A 6,146-nucleotide genomic window follows, 5' to 3' on the forward strand; every position below is an offset into this window, starting at 1 on the left:
AGCACAGCGGTTCTCAACCGGTGCTCCGCGGAGCCCTTGTGCACTCTCTAGGGGCTCCGCGGCCGCTCGAGGAAAATTAAAATTAAAGCCATATCTTATATATAAATGTGAAAGTATGTATGTATGTATGTATGTATGTATGCTCTTTATACAAATCTACAGTTTTAGACCGATCGTCGCCAGATTTTGCATATATACCAAACAGGTCCGGGATTGAACCGTAGGCTACTTTAAAAGTTCGTCAGAGCTGGGCAAATGCCCGAAATGGGCAAAAAACTGTCGGGCAACAATGGTTTTGGGGCCTAAACAATCACTTTCGGAACGTTTACTTTGGTTACCGTGGTTTCCAACAATGCGTTTCAGACGTGAATATATGCCTTTACAATGGTTTGTCACACCTTTAATTCTGTTATTATAACAGTTTACTCCTTTATAACTGTTTGTAACTTTTCCAATCCTCCCAGTAATTGAAGAAAACCCGGGAAGAGCGCCGGGTATTTCAGCTAGCCGGAACAAAATCAACTTAAAAATCCTAAAAATTATTCCGGGAGACTCCACATCTTACAAATCGGTTGACACTGTCACAGACACAGCGCAGACAGTGCTGTATCTGTGGATATTGCGGGTGTGCCACCACACAACTTGACCCTCAAAGTCGGAGCACCTGTAATGCTTTTAAGAAATTTGTCGACACCGATACTCTGCAATAGACTCTGCGTGAAGAAATTGCACAATTACATCACTGAAGCAACGATTCTAACTGAATGTGCTGGAGGAGAAGACATCTTTATTCCATGTATCCCAATTATCACTGACGAAATGCCATTCACTTTCAAGCGATTAGTTCCCGATTCATTTAGCTTTTATCATGACAATCAACAAAGCGCAAGGCCAGTTGTTAGTAATGGCAGGTATCAACCTACTTGAGCCCTGTTTTTCACACGGACAGCTTTACGTCGCCTGTTCGCGTGTTGGTAATCCTAAAAGTTTGTGCATCTACACACCAGATGGGAAAACAAAAAATATTGTGTATCCACAAGCGATTGCCTGAAGTTTTTAATTAAAATATTTAAAAATGAAAGTAATTTTTTCTTACTTAATGCAGAAATATTTTGATTAACAAATAATTAATAAGCTATACATATATGAATTTTTTTACGGGGCGGGCAACGTCGCCGGGTATCAGCTAGTACTTTATATAGCCGCCCTGATCTGATGCGCCTCGCTAGGAAAACACAAACGCGTAGCGTGATTATGTAACACGTTTCTGTCGGCGCGAAATAGTCTAATTCGGTTCACGCTGCGGAACAAACCTATTCCTAGGAAAACCTGGCTTTACTGGTGAGTGGACGGCGTGTCGCGCTGGGCGAATCACGTTACGCGCGGCACAGGAAACCTGCTCCTAGGAAAACCCGGCTTAAAGAGCATAAGGAACCATCAAAAACAAAGCATTCGAATGACGCAGCCGACAGCACAAGTTTTCGTTCACAACAGTTCCCTACGACCCAAACCCACAAACTGAACTGAATAGCAAGTTCAGTTCCTAGAACTGAGCATAAGGAACCATCAAAAACAAAACACTCGAATGAAGCAGACGACAGCAATAGTTTTCGTTCACAACAGCTCCCTACGAGCAAAGAAACAAACTGAACTGAATGACAAGTTCAGTTCTTTCTTCGGAGTGTAAGGAGCCGTCAAAAACCTACAAATGAAGCAGAGGACAGGTGAAATGAGAATTTCCACTATTTGATTTCGTGTGTTACAACTAAACACACATTGTCGAAACAAGAAAAAAATCACGCACCCCGTCCCCAACTGTCGCATTTTTATATATTTTTATAATCTATGGACCCTGAAACTCGGAGTCACAGTGACATCGTGCCGAGATCTCCTATAATGGGGCCCACACCAAACGAATGCCCCCAAAATTATTGAATTAATAAACAAGATTTTTTTTTCAACTTATTTTAGTGGGGTCCTCAGGAAATTTTTGGGGCACCAGCTCCGGTTCACCACTTTGTTTGCAAAGTACTCTTCTCATATATATATATATATATATTTATAATATTTATATTTATAAGAAAAATATGTATATTTATAATATATATACGGGGTGATTATAAAAAAACTATCCCGACATATGGGCCCCTAACTATCATACCATTCACAGAAACTGAATGAAATTTTGGCATAAGGTATTTTGAGGTATGCGCTCAAGAATGATATGGAAAACAACAGTGTCACTCTAATAGTTACGGTTACAGTGAGAAAATATCAAGTGGCAACACCAAGTTTTTTGTATTGGAATGCGATCTGCATATTGAAAAACACTAAATAGCATTGGAATGGCACCTGTAGCACGAAAATCCCCGGAGCTAGGCAAGGAAAAAGTAAAAAGGACTTTGCCGTGCACCAGAGCATTAATGTTCGTTTCATTCGTCACACCGTTTCTTCGGCTGAGATCCCAGCCTGATTAGTTCTCCACAAGGTCATGTGGAAAATTTGTGAAACACAATAAAATGCTTTATTTTATGCTGCTTCTCTGTCCTTATTGGTTGTCCTTACTTTTAGCCTATCTACCGCCGGTGATTTTCATGCTACAGTTGCCGTTCGAACGCTATTTAGGGTTTTTCACAATGGAGATCACATTCCAATACAAAAAACTTGGTGTTGCCATTTGATATTTTCGAAATTTTCTCACTGTAACCGTAACTGTTAGAGTGACACTGTTGTTTTCCATATCATTCTTGAGCGCATACCTCAAAATACCTTATGCCAAAATTTCATTCAGTTTCTGTGAATGGTATGATACTTAGGGGTCCATATGTCGGGATAGTTTTTTATAATCACCCCGTATATTTATTTATTTATATTTTTTTTAATTTAATTACCAGAAAAATTTCGAATTTCATCCCTGTTCAGCGTCGCTTAGTTACGGAACGAGAAAAATTTTTTTGGGACTCCTTTTCCCTTCTCGTTCCTTGCATTATATATCTTTTATACGCATAATTTATGTCTACGACAATTTGCTCGAAGGAATATTTTGGTCGCTCACTAACCTGGTCCCCCCTCTAAAAATTCTCTATATTGCATGAGGTATTTTGTCGTTCAGCACAGATAGCGAAATTCTGTGCGCAGAGAAACAACAGGTCTGCGCAAGTGTCAAAAATAGAATGTGTGTCCTCCCTCTTCCCATCTGGGGGAAAAAGTCAGAAGGCACATTTCATGCAAGAATAAAATTTTTCCTTTCTCTGCGAGTGTCTCCGTGCACATCCATGGCGTCCTTTCCCTTCCCCCATACTGGAGCCAGGTCGCCCTCCCTAGACTGAGTACTTTGGTGGGCGAATTTATAGTGTAAAAAAAACCAATAATGATATTTGTCCCGGGGCCCATGCTACCATTGCGTGTGTGTGTGTGTGGGGGGGGGGGGTCATGGAACCTACTTAAACCATTGAGAGTGGATGTTTGATTTCGTATTTAGGAGACATTCACCGGCAACTCAGTTCAACCCCCATGAACATTGGCAGAGATAGACTAGAAACTCTGTGGGGGGGGGGGGCGATGATGATGACGTCAACTCATCGCATTCCTTTCCTATGTGAAAACTCCTGTGCGTGTATTCCTATGTACATTGCATACATTAAATCAGTCGGCTACAATGCAAAATTTTCTCGAGGGAGGGCTTTTCATTTGTTTTTCTTCTAGAGAGGGTGGGGGTTGGAACCAGGGAGTCTTAAGAGCACCATGCGTTAAGACTGCACTGGGTACAATGAATATTTATTTTGCACCGGCGAAATGTATATATTAGGCCTGGGAATCGATTAAAATTTTTGACTGGTTAATCAGAAATGTTTAATTAATGGAATGTTTTGAAATTCTAACCATTCTCTTAGCAAACGCAGTATTGGTAACTTTGTAATATTAATTGATGCTATACGAAATATTTTATTCATTTCACGCGCATTCGTTAGCTGTAAACAAATATAGGAATAGATTAAGTATTAAGAGAAGTCGAGGCTTTTCCCGCTCATTGAAAGAGAAATTTGATATGCTGAACATATTTATCAAATCTATGGGTGGAGATACGCCCCCCCCTCCAGCGTCAATGACGGAACCGGCTGATCTGATGTAAATGCATACATATAAATTGACATCGTCATATTATTATTATTCACTTGGATCTTGTAGTTTTTGGTTTTTTTTTAGAAAATCTGTTATTTTTAGGTTAGTCACTGATTCCGAAACTACTTTCAATCTTCACGGTGTTGCTTGTTTGGGCCCGTTCAAGTATTACGTCATCATCGATGGGGGGGAGGGAGGGGGTTTCCGATTTGCTGACTTTTGATGACAGGGGGGGGGAGGGGGTGTTTGGATAATGCTTACGTCATCAACCACCTTTTATGAAAATATGAGTTCGATTCAGAGGGGCAGAGTTGATGACGAAATTTTGCTGACGGGGGGGGGGGGGGTCAAAAATGGCTAAAAATTTGCTTACGTAATACTTGAACGGCCCCTTTCCTTTAGAGATTGTAGAAAATTGTCTAAAAGAGAGGAAGGGGGGGGGGTTTAGATCACCTACTAGGAACTTCCCGGAACACGCGAAAACTGCTTTTCACCCTGGAGGTAGTAAATTTCGGGCTTGTCTTCTAAACACTCACCAGACTCAATTTGAAAATGAGTTATTCATCATCCGTTTCTGTTGAATCGATTTGTATTCATTCTCCCACCCCCCCCCCCCCTCCATGATGAAAAATTAGATCAAAATACTGATTAAACTAATTTTCTACATGATCACTTATCTAAAATATTATGTACAGAAACATAATTTAACTCTTTACATAAAGACGATACTTTAAAATACCACGCTCGATTATTTTTTTGAACTAATTAATTGTTTCAAGAACATTGTTTTGTTGTCTTTAATCAGAACTGAAATGACCTACCAAATAATTTACATGATAAATATTTATTTTTATTACATGATAAATATTTATTATTACATTTTACACTTTTATTTTAATTTATTACAAATACAAATACACCGCCCCAACAGGCAAAATGCCCAACGAGGTGGCTGAGAAACACTGAGAGCAATTACAATTTGCTTCTCATTCTACTTTTCACAATGTCGCATATAAAGGGTTAACCCGTTTGCGACTGACGTTGGATGTTTGAACTAATCATTTGCGCAACGCTTTGTTTAACATTTTTTTGTGTGAAAATCAAAACTGATTGATGCTTATCCACAGGACTTGAACGAGAACTTAGCAGCGTAGCTACAATAGTTCCATTCTTATGTGAGGCATTAAATTCAGTGGAACAAATATTCTAAAAACAAAATTCACTCACAATCGGAACTATATAAAATAACTGTAGAAGACAAATTGAGAGAGTGAGCTTTTCCTTCTAGAGCAACGTCTCCTTTACAAGGTGTTGGCTTTTCCGAATGTTGATACCGGTTTCAGGACATTTTTGACATTGATGATTACGAATTGCTCTGCTGAGCATTAATTTTCTCGATTAAAGCATATAAAAAATCTTAACAGAGCAATTATGCAACACAAGGTAGGCTCGATGGTCTATCTTCACTGTGTACAGAAGCAGATGTGTTGCGGAACTTTGGTTTCGAAGACTTAATCAAGGATTTTGCGCCAACGAAAAGTAGAAGAAAATAAAGTGCGTATTTAGAAATATTCATATCACAAAATTTGGCTCAGATATTCATTACTCTGGAAAAAAAATATTTCATGGTTTCATTCATTGATAGTTCCAATATTGAGTGAAATATATTTTTACTAATATATACCTATTATGGAGGGGGGGGGGGCACCAAAATCACCCGTGCTTGGGGCCTTCAAACGTCTTAATCCGGCCCTGGATTTCGTACTCAGAAGATATTCACCGAAAACTCGGATGAACACCCTGTGATTCAATGATTATTATTTCCGTTGAAAAATATGTGAGATTTATTGTACGGGAGCTTTCCTTCTGTGTGGCGATGATATAAATAGTATCTATATTTTGAGCAGAAGTGCTCGGATTCCTCTTTTCTTCAGTTATGAACGATTTCCGTCTACGAGTAGGATCTTTTTCTCAAAGGCTATATTCTGTCCCTCAAGGAAGGAAAAGATAGTCACATGATTCGG

Source organism: Pholcus phalangioides, unplaced genomic scaffold (assembly GCF_987345545.1).
Source record: "Pholcus phalangioides strain wild (caught in Gottingen) unplaced genomic scaffold, Ppha-v1.0 ptg000016l_1, whole genome shotgun sequence".
Lineage (NCBI taxonomy): Eukaryota > Metazoa > Arthropoda > Arachnida > Araneae > Pholcidae > Pholcus > Pholcus phalangioides.